At 43.4% G+C, this 14149-nt stretch overlaps 1 protein-coding gene across 8 annotated transcripts in view; it reads left to right on the top strand.

Moving 5' to 3' along the window:
- prdm11 (PR domain containing 11) overlaps positions 1-14149 on the top strand; it is a 197685-nt gene that overhangs the window by 63377 nt on the left and 120159 nt on the right. Inside the window, exon 5 of one of the 8 annotated variants that reach the window (XM_038807405.1) lies at positions 12102-12278. The exons of the other annotated variants lie outside the window; for them this stretch is intronic. The gene's annotated coding sequence lies outside the window, so the exon portion shown is untranslated. The remainder of the gene's footprint in view (positions 1-12101; positions 12279-14149) is intronic. 8 annotated transcript variants of the gene reach the window in all.

Here is a 14149-nt window from a genome sequence, read left to right as displayed (position 1 = left end):
TTTGGATAAGTAAAACAATTTTTATTGCTGCTTTATAATGTATTAGCATTCTGGTGAATATTGATATCTTTGGTCTTTTCCAGTTCACACAATTATGGTTAGGCATACTAAAGTCATCCTATAATCCAGAAAATTCCAAAATCCAGAAATGACTTGGTCCCAAGAAAACTGGACTGGAGGGGTTAAAATGAAATGAAATGAAAATTGCTTATTGTCACAAGTAGGCTTCAATGAAGTTACTGTGAAAAGCCCCTAGTCGCCACATTCCGGCGCCTGTCCGGGGAGGCTGGTACGGGAATCGAACCGTGCTGCTGGCCTGCTTGGTCTGCTTAAAAAGCCAGCGATTTAGCCCAGTGAGCTAAACCAGCCAAGGGGTTCAGTGCCCAGAAACTATACCTAGGGAACACCACTTGGCACATTCTACCACCAGTGTGCGTTGCCATTATCCCTACTTTCTGCTTCCGACTCCTGAATACAGGTTCCGACCCATGTCACAACGTAACATTTCACGTGCTCTAATTTTTGCTCATCCAGTGTGTGGATCGTTATCAAATGCCTTGGCTAGCCCTTGTATTATTTCCTTTACTAAAAAATGAAAGGGGAACAAAACCTTTCTCGCTCTGAAAGAAACTTGTCTCGGGTATCTGTTCACTGCTGCTCGTGTATCATTTTGGATTATTATACCACATATATCACATGGTCATTGGTTGCTGGATAAGTAATTAGGAAAGCAACTGGAATGTTGGCCTTTATTGCAAGGAGAATGGAGTAGAAAAGTAGGGATGTCTTGCTGCAACAGGATATTGGTGAGACTCCTTACCTGGAGTATTATGTATGGGTAAACGGGAGGTTCTGAGGAATGTGGAGAAACAGAGAGATCTTGGGGTTCATGTCCACAGATCTCTGAAGGTTGCCAGTCAAGTGGATAGAGCCGTGAAGAAGGCCTATAGTGTGTTGCCGTTTATTAACAGGGGGCTTGAGTTTAAGAGCCGTGGGGCTATGCTGCAACTGTACAGGACCCTGGTGAGATCACATTTGGAGTATTGTGTGCAGTTCTGGTCACCTCATTATAGGAAGGATGTGGAAGCATTAGAAAGTGTGCAAAGGAGAATTACCAGGATGCTGCCTGAATTGGAGGGTAGGTCTTATGAGGAAAGGTTGAGGGAGCTGGGACTTTTCTCAATGGAGCGAAGGAAATTGAGAGGCGACTTAATAGAGGTTTATTATATGATAAGGGGGATAGATAGAGTAGACGTTCAGAGACTATTTCCTCGGGTGGATGTAGCTGTTACAAGGGGGCATAACTATAAGGTTCGGGGTGGGAGATATAGGAGGGATGTCCGAGGTAGGTTCTTTACTCAGAGAGTGGTTAGAGTGCGGAATGGACTGCCTGCTGTGATAGTGGAGTCGGACACTTTCGGAAATTTCAAGCGGTTAGCTGTGTTCTATGTTCTATGTTTTGGTCTTAGAACTTTGGATTCAATTGAGAGCAGATTCACTAGGTTGATCCCTGGGATAAAGGGCTGCCTTATGAGGAAAGGTTGGGCCTATACTCATTGGAGTTTAGAAAAATGAGAGGTGGTCTTATTGAAACATAAGATTGTGAGGGGGCTTCATAGGGTGGATGCTGAGTGATGTATCCCCTTATAGGTGTTCCTAGAACAAAGAGGGCCAGTTGTCTTTGGAATTCTCTTCCAGAAAGCAGTGGAGGCTGGGTCATTTAATAAATCCAAGGCTGGGTTAGACAGATCTTGTGATCTACAAGAGGGTCAAGGGTTATGGGGAAGTAGGCAGGAAAATAGAGTTAGGGCCACAATAATATCATCATGATCTTATTGAATGGCAGAGCAGGCTCAAGGGCTGAATGACCTAATCCTGCTCCTGTTTCTAACAATCTTAGTAGCAATGATGTGATGTCCTGCAATCTGTGCAGCCATCCTCATATTTAAAATTATGCATATTTAAGATGGCATATTGTTGATGATGATGTCACCATATTAGTGACTTTGTTACTGCTTTTACTTAGATATTTTAAAAATGTTAACAGTTTAAAATGTGGTTCTTCAGTGGTTTAATAAATAATGTCGATGTAGTACCACATCAGGATACTATGTGCTCCAAAATCTCTCAAACACACTTCTCAAATTAAATAAAAATATTTGAAATAAGGCAGAAAATGTGAAATTGTGTCAGGTTCTTTCCTGGGGGGGGGGGGGGGGGGTTTAGCAGTCATTTTCTTGAGCTGCTGTCTTACAGCTACAGGAGACCAGTTCAAGTGTTGCATTCACAGCGCCCTAGCAGCCCTGTTACATTTGGAATACAGATTGAGCATCCCTTATCTGAAATGCTTGGGGTCGAGTGTGTATCAGATTTCAGAATTTTTCGGAATATTATTTTCAGTGGGGCGAAATGGCCTCTTTCTGTTCTTATGAAAGCTAATTTCTTGTTCCAGACATTTGTCAATCTCACCTTTATGTTGCTGTTATAAAAAGTCTGGGACCTGTGCATGTGAGGCGCATTGGGACCTGAGCATGTGAGGCGCGTTGGGACCCGCACATGTGCGGCACATTGGGACCTATGCTTCGCGCGGGACCCTTTCAGAACTTTGTGGGATTTCCCACTCATGATGTCATGTCGGTGCTCGGAAAAAAGGTGCGGATTACGGAATTTTTCTGTTTTTGGATAAGGAATCCTGAACCTGTATTCTAATCATTGGGAATAAGTTGAGGACCATGACAGGAAAAATGTAGACTCAATTCTAAATGAGATTAGATCACTTAGCTTCAGCCATTATTTTTAAAAAGCATATGTCATTCAATACTATCCACGATATTTTCAAAAAAACTGAAACATTGATGGAATTAAATGGCTGGCAAGAAATCCAGAAATGCAATACTAAACAAAACTGCCATTAACATATCCTCACCTCACCCGTGAAAACACATATTTGGGGTGAGGGGGATTGGATTTTCAATCCATAGTCTAGAACCCAACACCAGGATCATATCCGGGACCTGTCCCACGCCATGTCAGCCTAACAATGTTGTTGAATAGACCCTAACTGGGCCAGAGGTGAGTTTGGTATCCATTAGTGGCACCCGACACTACCTGGAGGCAGAAACCCATTCTGGAGGGTGACTTTCAAAGACATATGGCAACCATGACGACCTCCTGTCACCTTCAGAATTGGAGCAAGCAGGGGAGCAGAGTGCCAGTAGCCTCATGGCCCAAACAAGTTCCCAAATGCTCACTCATCAGGTACTTAATCTGCTCTGCTCGCATGATGGCAACTTTGCAAGTGTACCTCCATTTGATTCTCATTTTTGTTTAGAGGATTTTCAATCAACAGCCACAATTTATAATGTCTGCCTGCTGTGCTCCTACAGCTGTGCATGTCCCAGACCATTCTCACTCTTGTTTTTACCTTTGTTCCTCTCCAGCCCACCACCACCGCCACCCTTCCTTTAAAAATTGCATCATGGAGGTGTCAGATGATTGATATACCATCTGAGCTATTTTCAAAGTCTGTCCACACCTAGCCACCTCTCCACGGGTGAAAGAAATCCAGCTTGGGGTTTGTATATAGAAGTATAGAATACACAGACAGACCGTATGGTACCTGTTTATTTTTATTATGTATGCGTTGCTGGCTGGGCCAGCATTTATTACCCAGCTGAGTGGCTTGCTGTTTGGGAGGGCATTGAAGAGTTAACCACATTGCAGTGGGGCTGGAGTCACATCTAGGCCAGACCAGGTAATGACAGCAGATTTCTTTCCCTAAAGGATGTTTGTGAACCAGATAGGTTTTTATAACAATCGACAATGGTTTCATGGTCACCATTAGACATGATATTTTTATTGAATACAAATTTCACCATTTGTTTGGGTGGAATTCGAACCCAGGTCCCCAGAGAATTACTTTGGGCCTCTGAATTACTAGTCCAGTGACAATACCACTACATCATTGCCTCCCCTGCAAATAATTACATATTGTGCAATACTGAGTTAAACAATGAAATGGAATTTGCTTCCTGCCTCGGTACCTCTCTCCTCCTTTAAGACCTATCACTTTAATCTTTAGTCAAGCTTTTGGTTACTTGTTCTAATATTGTCTTATTGTAAGTCAGTGTCTAGTTTTGTCTGTTAACACTCTTGTGAAATGCCTTTTGATGATCTGCTATGTATAAAGACACTATATAGAGGCCACAGTTGAAGTATCGTATACAGTTTTGTGCCCTTCATTATAGACAGTATATAAATGTAATGAACAAGGTGCCATGGATTCGCTGAGAAATTGCTCACATTGAACGGTTAAGCTAATGAAAAAAAAATTCAGGCTTTTTCACTGGAGCAGGAAATGTTGATGAAAATCAATAGAGAAGTATTTACTTTATAAAAGGACATGTTAAGTAGATGTTTGTATTGGTCAATAATGGATCCTCTTATTGGTTTTCTTCTTTCAAGAAACGGGAGTCGGTTGGTCGAGTCTATTTTCAAAACTCTTTAATGTCAATTACTTCACTGGTATACACTTGAATAAGAACTACAGAACTGAATAAAACTTGGCCTGTTGGCGAGTACAAACTGAATCAAAATTAGAAATTAAATATCAAACAATACATAAAGTCAAGCACATGGCAAAAGCATAAGCACAAAAAAAATCAATAAAAACACAACCAAAACGGATAAATGATTCAAGAATTCAGGAACCAAAACCTGAACCACACGGTCCTATTTTTAAGGGAATTCTTGGGCGGGATTCTCCCTTCTGGGGACTAAGTCCCCACACCCACCGGAAAACGGGCCAGAATCACTCCGGACTTTTTCCTTGAAGGTCCGGAGTGATTCTCTGTTTTCCAGGGGGCTAGCAGAGCTCCGATGTGGGTCCCGCAGCTTTGGCCGCCGGCGGTGCCCTGCTACCCAGGCCACGTGACATGGCGGAGCCACACAGTGGGCCCGTGCGGAGGAAGATAGGTCCCTCCCAGATCGTGATGGCCTGCTGATTGGTGGCTGCCGATTGCGGAATCAGATGTCCCCCCCCCAGGACCGCGGCCGCAGGTCCCAGCTCCCGCCGGGTGGTACCACATTTAAACCACGGCGTGGGAGTTCGGCTGGTTTACCACGGAGAATCGCTGCGGGGGCCTGTTCCAACGGCCTCCGACCGATGCCGCGTCGACCACGCACGCGGGACTGACGGATCCAAGGAGAATCACGCAAGAGGCGTCTCTCTGGATGTCTGGCGTGAATGGCTATTCTCCGCCCCCGCGCAGGGCGTGATTCCGACGCGGAGGGTTGGAGAATCCCGCCCCTAATCTCTGGTTTAACGCCTCATTTGCATTCATTGGCCTCTAATTTTTAGCTGGGACCTCCCGGTTTTTTCAAATTAATGTTTGTTACTGAGAGGATAATTTGTTAATCAAACATTGGACGTTATTGGACGCCTATCAAAACTAGCTTAGTGTTTGCATGCGCAGCCTTAGGAAAAGTACTGAGTTACTATTAATGTATTTCTCACGCTTTGCCATATTTCATAGCTTGGCGGAGACTAAATAAACTAAAAATTGATTAGTTGATTACACAAGAAACACCCTGTTCTCAGTATTGAATACAATGGTTAATTCATTCTATGAGAAATGACTGAGTTCCCACATTCTGGACTGCTCTTAATATTTTGCTTATTGGTTATATGCATTCAACTAGCCCGTATATGAATAATATCAGCCAACAAGGCAGTAATGAGAAGGCATAATCTTAAAATGATCTCAACTTGAATTAAAAGGACGGTTAGAAACATTCAGGATAGCTGTAATATGGAATTTTCTGTTAAATTTATTAGAATCCGGACAGTGCAGGAGGACGCCATTTGGCCCATTGAGTCAGCACCGACACTCCGAAAGAACACTCTATCTGGGCCCACTCCCCCACCCTATCCCCATAACCCTGCAACCCCAATTAACCGTTGGACACTAAGGGACAATTTATTATGGCCAATCCACCTAACCTGCACATCTTTGGACTGAGAAAGGAAACTGGAGCACCCGTAGGAAACCCACGCAGACACGGAGAGAACGTGCAAATTCCACACCGAAAGTCACCCAAGGTTGGAATCGAACCCAGGTCCCTGACCCTTTGAGGTAGCAGTGCTAACCACTGTGCCACCCTCTGTGCCACCGTTACATACCAATATTGAAGCAGCATCGTTAAGTATTTTTAACAGGGTGCCAAATGTTTGCTTGAAAAAGATGAATGTCAGAAGAGTGAGCATTATAGTAAGATTAGATTTACATTACCATGGGTGGAGAAGGACTAAATTGATGGGCTGAGTGCCTTATATTGCTTGTATTGTTTATGATTCAGTTTTTTTCCTCTAACAAATTTTCTTCCCCATACTTCTGAAGACATGTACCTGTGGTGGAGTACCATTCTACTTTTTCGTCCAGTGTTTTGGGAAAAGCACACAGCTTTATTACATTTAATAAGATAATTTTGAATTGAAGCACTCAGAATACTTACCTTGTCTTCCCCGGTTAGATTGTTGGACTTCCTAAAATATCGATCTGCTGTTCATGTCATTGTCAGCATGGCTCTCAGGGTCTTCATTATCTCCATGCATGCCCCCTGACTTAATTTCCATAAATGAAAGTAATTCCATTTGAAAAAAATAAATTCTCATTAACATTGGCAGAGACCTTGGACAAAAATCCAAACTTAATGCTGTAGAGGAGGAATTCCTGGAGTGTATACGGGATGGTTTTCTTGACCAATATGTGGAGGAACCAACTGGAGAGCAGGCCATCTTAGACTGAGTACTGTGTAATGAGAAGGGAATCATTGCCAATCTGGTTGTACGAGACCCCTTGGGGATGAGCGACCATAACATGAGAGAACTTTTTTTACTAAGATGGAGAGTGAAGTAGTTGATTCGGAGACTAGGGTGCTGAATCTTAATAAAGGGATTATAGGATATGAGGCTTGAGTTGGCCTTGATAGATGGGGAGAGTTACTTAAAGGGTTGACAGTGGATAGATAATGGCAAACATTCAAGGAACACTGGAGGAACTACAGCAACTTTTCATTCCTGTCTGGCACAAAAGCAAAGGGGGTAAGAGGGCCAAGGCAAGGCTTACGAAGGAAATTAGAAATAGTATCCGATACAAGGAAGAAGCATACAGATTGGCCAAGAAAAATAATAGGTCTGAGGATTGGGAGCAGTTTAGAATTCAGCAAAGAAGGATAAAGGGATTGATTAAGAAGGGGAAAGTACAGTACGAAAGGAAGCTTGCAGGGAACATAAAGACTGACACTAAGAGTTTCTACAGATACGTGAAGAGAAAGAGATTGGTAATGAAAAATGTAGGCCCCCTAAAGACAGAATCAGGGGAATGCATAATAAGGGACAAAGAAATGGCTGAGCATTTGTATACATACTTTGGTTCTGTCTTCACAAATGAGGATACAAATCAGATCCCAGAAGTGGTGGAGAATGAATGGTTAAGTGAGAGGGAAGAACTGAGGGAGATCAACATTAGTAGAGAAATGGTGCTGGGAAAACATATGGGATTGAAGGCCGATAAATCCCCAGGGCCTGAGAATCTGCATCCCAGAGTGCTTAAGGAGGTGGCTCTGGAAATAGTGAATGCATTGGTGGTCATCTTCTGGGATTCTATAGACTCTGGAACTGTCCCTGCAGATTGGACGGTAGCTCACGTCACTCCGATATTCAAAAAGGGAGGTAGAGAGAAAGCAGAGAATTATAGACCAGTACGCCGAACATCGGTAGTGGGGAAAATGCTTGAATCCATTATCAAGGACTTTATAGCGGAACATTTAGAAAGCAGTGGCAGGATCAGTCAGAGTCAGCATGGATTTATGAAGGGAAAATCATGCTTGACAAATCTGTTGGAATTTTTTGAAGAGGTGACCAGTACAGTTGACAAGGGGAGCCAGTCGATGTGGTATATTTGGACTTTCAGAAGGCGTTTGACAAAGTCTCGCATATGAGATTATTGGGCAAAATTAAAGCGCTTGGGATTGGGGGAAATGTATTGAGGTGGATAGAAAACTAGTTGACAGAGAGGAAATAAAGAGTAGGGATTAATGGGTTCTTTTCAATTTGGCAGGCAGTAACTAATGGGGTACCACAGGGATCGGTGCTGGGACCCCAGCTATTCACAATATATATTAATGATTTGGATGAGGGAACAAAATGTAACATCTCAAAGTTTGCAGATGATACCAAATTAGGTGGGAGGGTGAATTGTGACGAGGATGCAGGGATCCTACAGCAAGATCTGGACAGGTTGGGCGAGTGGGCAAACCAATGGCAGATGCAGTATAATTTGGATAAGTGTGAGGTTATTCACTTTGGAAGCAAAATCATGAAGGCAGATTACTACCTGAATGGTTGTAAATTGGGAGAGAGGAGTGTGCAGCGGGACCTGGGTGTCCTTGTGCACCATTCGCTGAAGGTAAGCATGCCGGTGCAGTAGACGGTAAAGAAGGCTAATGGTATGTTGGCCTTTATTGCAAGAGGTTTTGAGTAAAGAAGCTGGGACGTGTTGGTGCAATTGTACAGGGCCTTGGTGAGGCCACACTTGGAGTATTGTGTGCAGTTTTGGTCTCCTTCTCTGAGAAAGGATGTTCTTGTTCTCGAGGGACTGCAGTGAAGGTTTACCAGACTGATTCCAGGGATTGCGGGACTGTCATATGAGGAGAGATTGACTAGTTTGGGATTGTTCTCGCTGGAGTTCAGAAGAATGAGGGGGGATCTCTTAGAGACTTATAAAATTCTAACAGGACTAGACAGGATAGATGCAGGGAAAATGTTACCAATGATAGATGTGTCCAGAACCAGGGGTCACAGTCTGAGGATTCAGGGTAAACCATTTCGGACAGAGATAAGGAGACATTTCTTCACACAAAGCGTAGTGAGCCTGCGGAATTCATTGCCACAGGAAGTAGTTGATGCTAAAACTGTGAGTATATTCAAGAGGCGGCTGGATATAGCACTTGGGGAGAATGGGATCAAAGGCTATGGGGAGAAAGCAGGATTAGGCTATTGAGTTGGATGATCAGCCATGATCGTGATGAATGGTGGAGCAGGCTCGAAGGGCCAAAAGGCCTCCACCTGCTCTAATCTTCTATGTATCTATATAAGTCAGTGTGCAAGTAGAAGCAAACATAATGCTGCTACCAATGCTATCAGATAAGAATATGCACCACATTGAGATCTCCCCGTCCTAGATAATTTTCAATATTACTCCTTACAAAAATGGTGATACGGTTTTGCAGAGGCACCCTGTAACTATTACAATTTATAGCAAATGAACTGATGAAAGGCAAAAATATTTGTGACATATCTAAGGGTGCAAATGTGATGACCACAGTACCTACCCAAACACATTCCACTCTTTTGAGAGAAAATGTATTTCTAATGAGACATACTAATGGAATTAATGGAGTTAGTTGGGTACAGTTGTTGATGAACACTGCAGCCTATTTGTTGGAGGATTGATAGATGGAAGAGCTTTAAATAAAAGTAATTTATCTTTTTTATTCATTCATGGGATGTGGGTGTCTTACTTAAGATTTATATCAAGTTACATGACTTGTTCAATAAATGCTGTTGAAATTGCATTGGAATATTGTAAACTTCTGATTGGTGTTCCAGTACAATCTCAAATATTTATGTTCAGTTAGAGAACCAACACGATCAAATTTGTACAAAATCTGTTCCGATTGTTACAATGGCTAAAATGGAAAAAAACTTTTATCAGGTCACATACCTAATTTTGTACGGGGGTGATGCAGAATTTTGCACTGCTATTGCCTTACATTAACATATTACATTTTGGAAAACTTTAGCTTATTTGTATTCCAGCATTTGGTGTCACCATCTAGCTTGGCACCGTATTTTGTGGTGTTGAGTAATTCCCTTTGTCTTAGTTATTGTCTACATCCCTGCTGCCCATTTTTCATTCTACCCTTCTTTGAAGATGTTGGGCGGATCCAACAGCCATGCTGAGCCGGAAAAGCAGCTCGCAGTGTGGCCGGTGAAAGCCGGGAGACCCCGAAGTTGCGCTGCCAATCCTGCCCACATTTTAGTAAATCTGCATTAGTGAGGCAGTACGCCTCACTCTAATGTGCAGATTCCTGTGGTACCTGAGGCTCTGGGATACAACCCCTTCGCCTCAGAGACCTCAGGCGAGCACTGTTTAGCACTGGCAATTGTGTGGTGACATACATTTGTTTTGTTTAAACTTCATTTTTGATGTTGCAGTTGGATCCATGTTGCACATGGATAGCAAGCATGCTGTTAATACAAGAAGCGTAGTTGAAAGAAGTTTGCATTCCTAAATATCGTTTCACATCCTCTATTAAGCAATTGCACAGACAATGAGATAAATGGCTAAATGGGGAGGCAGTGGTATTGTCGTTGGACTAGTAATCCAGAGACCCAGAGTCATGTTTTGCCGATCCAGGTTTGAATCCTGCCATGGTGAAATTTAAATTCCATAAAAAACTGGAATGAAAAGTCCAAAGATGACCTGAGGCCATTGTCGATTGTTGTAAAAACCCATCTGGTTCACTAATATCCTTCATGGAAGGAAATCTGTCATCCTTACCTGGTCTGGCCTACATGTGACTCCAGACTCACAGCAGTGTGGTTGACTCTTAAATGCCCTCAAGGATGGGCAATAAATGCTGGCCCAGAATAAAAAAAATAAATCTTTGCCTAAATTTTCTTGTTTCTGGGTGACCGGAGACAAATGACAGAAGATGTGTGTCAGGACGCAGTGGAAGTCCTGATACCCAGATCTAGGTGGAAATTGCCCAAGAGTGTTTAAACTCTTTTTTGGCATTGAGCTTCTTCCCTCCTCCCTGCAACCTTCCAAAATATCTCCGACTCTGACCTGGAATTGGAGAATTGGGAGAGACTTGCGATACTTACCTGAATATTTATCCAGGAAATATTAGACAGCTTAAAACGTGGGATACCACCTGAGTAACTCCACAATCGCCCGTGCCAATTACCGCCCTTGACCACCCAACTTACACTCCTGACTCGACTGGACTAGTCCCTAACCACTTGATTACCCCCGACCATCCAATTACCCTCTTTTCCACCTGACTAAACCCATACCCGACTGAAACCCAACCCTCCCCCAACAACCTGACAACTCTCTGACCCAATCTGGCTATCCTCCCCTGGCCTGACTACTCCCCCAATCGGACCCAACTAATCCCCCCCCCAACCTGACCTGACAACCACTCACCTGCACCCCCAATCCAACTAGCTCCCTAACCCAACTACCCCTCCACTCAGAGCTGACTATCATGGCTGCAACCGTTTGCCATTATGACTCTATTTTGCACATTTTGTTTTCAACCTGTTCACCCATTCCACCAGCATGTCTATCACCATCCTCTTCGCTGTTCACTACACTTCAAAATATAGTGTCATCTACAAGTTTTGAAATTGTGCTCTGTACTCTCAAGTTCAAGTCAATAGATATATCATGAAAAGCAGTGGTCCTAGGTTGGCACGGTGGTCAGCAGTGCTGCCTCATGGCGCCGAGGACCCGGGTTCAATCCCGGCCCTGGTCACTGTCCGCATGCAGTTTGTACATTCTCCCTGTGTCTGCATGGGTCTCACCCCCACAACCCAAAGATGTATGGAGTAGATGGATTGGCCACACTGAATGGTCCCTTAATTGTGGATAAAAAGAATTGGACACTTAAAAAGAAAAGAAAAGCAGTAGTCCTAGTGACAACCACTGCGAAACTTCACTGCACACCTTCCTCCAGTCTGAATAACAACTGTTTACCACAACTTTCGTCCTGTCTTTTAGCCAGTTTTGTATAAGTACTGTCACTGCCCCTTTTCTTTCATGAACTTCAACTTTGCTGACGATTCATCAGATGGAAGTCTATTAACTGCATGGCCTGCATCAATCCTCTCTGACTTTGCCTTTAAGGAAAGCCAGAATGGATTTGTTAACAAATCTACATTCATCTAAGCAACTGTTCCGGATTACTTATCCAAAAGCTTCTCACCCAGAAAGTTAAACTGGTTGGCTTTTATTTGTTGTGTATTTCAGGAGTTTAACACCAAGTGTCACTCACTCCCCAACTGACCAAGACGACACTGAAAAGAGTTTCAGTTCAAGAACTTCTCTATTCTAGCCAAAGCAGGAGGGCTAGGCATCCACTAGACGGCTTACCAGTTCCCCAATCACAGAAAATACAGGGCAATTATATATTTTCCTTTCTTTCAGGTAATTAACATACACCAATCAAAACAATAGATTTGTTTAGAAATTATCTATGCCCATTCACAACTAATAATTAGGATGACATAATGCATTACATATGAATATAATTACCAAACATAATCAAGGCACGTAGTGGTATGATACCACCATCCACCCTACTTATCTACAAGCTGCTGGACATGCATTAGATTAAATGTACACGGTGGGCAGCAGGGTAGCATGGTGGTTAGCATAAATGCTTCACAGCTCCAGGGTCCCAGGTTCGATTCCCGGCTGGGTCACTGTCTGTGTGGAGTCTGCACGTCCTCCCCCTGTGTGCGTGGGTTTCCTCCGGGTGCTCCGGTTTCCTCCCACAGTCCAAAGATGTGCGGGTTAGGTGGATTGGCCATGCTAAATTGCCCGTAGTGTCCTAATAAAAGTAAGGTTAAGGGGGAGTTGTTGGGTTACGGGTATAGGGTGGATACGTGGGTTTGAGTAGGGTGATCATGGCTCGGCACAACATTGAGGGCCGAAGGGCCTGTTCTGTGCTGTACTGTTCTATGTTCTATGTTCTATGAGTTGTGGTATCTTTACTCCCATCCCATTGTCCTGTGTTTTGTGAGAATCACATGGGCAGCGGCTGCATGATCAATTCAATTTCTGTGTGTAACTTGTGTGTCTACACCCTTGCTGAAATAAAAAATCCTTGAATGCTCATCTGTTGCTATAGCAACTGGTTTCTATCTGGGAATCCACCAAGCTACAGCAAGCAGCAGCCCATATGAACACTTAGGTTTTATTTAAAATCTGTAGGTTTTATACATAAACGTATATGATTTGATTTATTAACCCTTTCACTATGTGTGTCTTGCACCCTTTTCTGAAATAGGGTATAACTTTTGCAATTTTCTAGTTTTCTGGCACCAACCTGTATCTAAGGAGGTTTGCAAGGTTATGGCCAGTATTTCCTCAATTTCCAACCATACTTCTCTCAACAGCCTAGCAAGCCTGTGCGTCTATGTATATATGGGCGGCATGGTAGCACAGTGGTTAACACTGTTGCTTCACAGCGCCAGAGTCCCAGGCCCGATTCCTGGCTTGGGTCACTGTCTGTGGGGAGACTGCACGTTCTCCCCGTGTCTGCACGGGTTTCGTTCGGGTGCTCCGATTTCTTCCCACAAGTCCCGAAAGACGTGCTGTTAGGTGAATTGGACATTCTGAATTCTCCCTCTGTGTACCCGAAGCGGTGCCGTAGTGTGGCGACCAAGGGATTTTCACAGTAACTTCATTGCAGTGTTAATGTTAGCCTACTGTGACAATAATAAAGATTATAATAAAGATTATTATTATATGAACAGCCCATCTGGATTGGTGACTTATCTAGGTCAAATATTGCCTGCCTTTTCAGTACCTAATTTTTTCAATGAATGTTTAGCCAATATAGTATCTCAACTATCTTCTTTGTTGATATGACTTTGAAATATCTTCTTCCATAGTACAGAATAGAAATAAAAATAGATGTAAAGACTCTTATGCTACTCCATTCATGTCCTCTTTTCCCATATGCAGATCTCTAGGACAGGGCAGAAGAGTGGAGGAGGGAGACTGCAAAAAGAAGTCCTTCTGTTCACTAAGATGTGGCTTAGCGGGTAGTATTCTCACCTCCGAGTTAAAGACTGTGGGTTCAAGCCTCACTCCAAGGACCCGAGCACAAGTGTCTAGGCTGGCACTCCAGTGCAGTACTAAGGGTGTGCTGCTCTGTAGGTGTTGGCTTTTGCATCAGATTTTGAGCCAAGATCCCATCTGCTCTCTGGTGGATCCCAAGGCACCATTTTGAAGAACAGCAGGCGTGTTATCCCCAGTGTCCTGGCCAATACTTACCCCTCAATCATTGT

The sequence above is a fragment of the Scyliorhinus canicula genome, chromosome 9 (assembly GCF_902713615.1).
Source record: "Scyliorhinus canicula chromosome 9, sScyCan1.1, whole genome shotgun sequence".
NCBI classification, from domain to species: Eukaryota; Metazoa; Chordata; class Chondrichthyes; order Carcharhiniformes; family Scyliorhinidae; genus Scyliorhinus; species Scyliorhinus canicula.
This window is presented reverse-complemented; position numbering and strand designations above follow the sequence as displayed.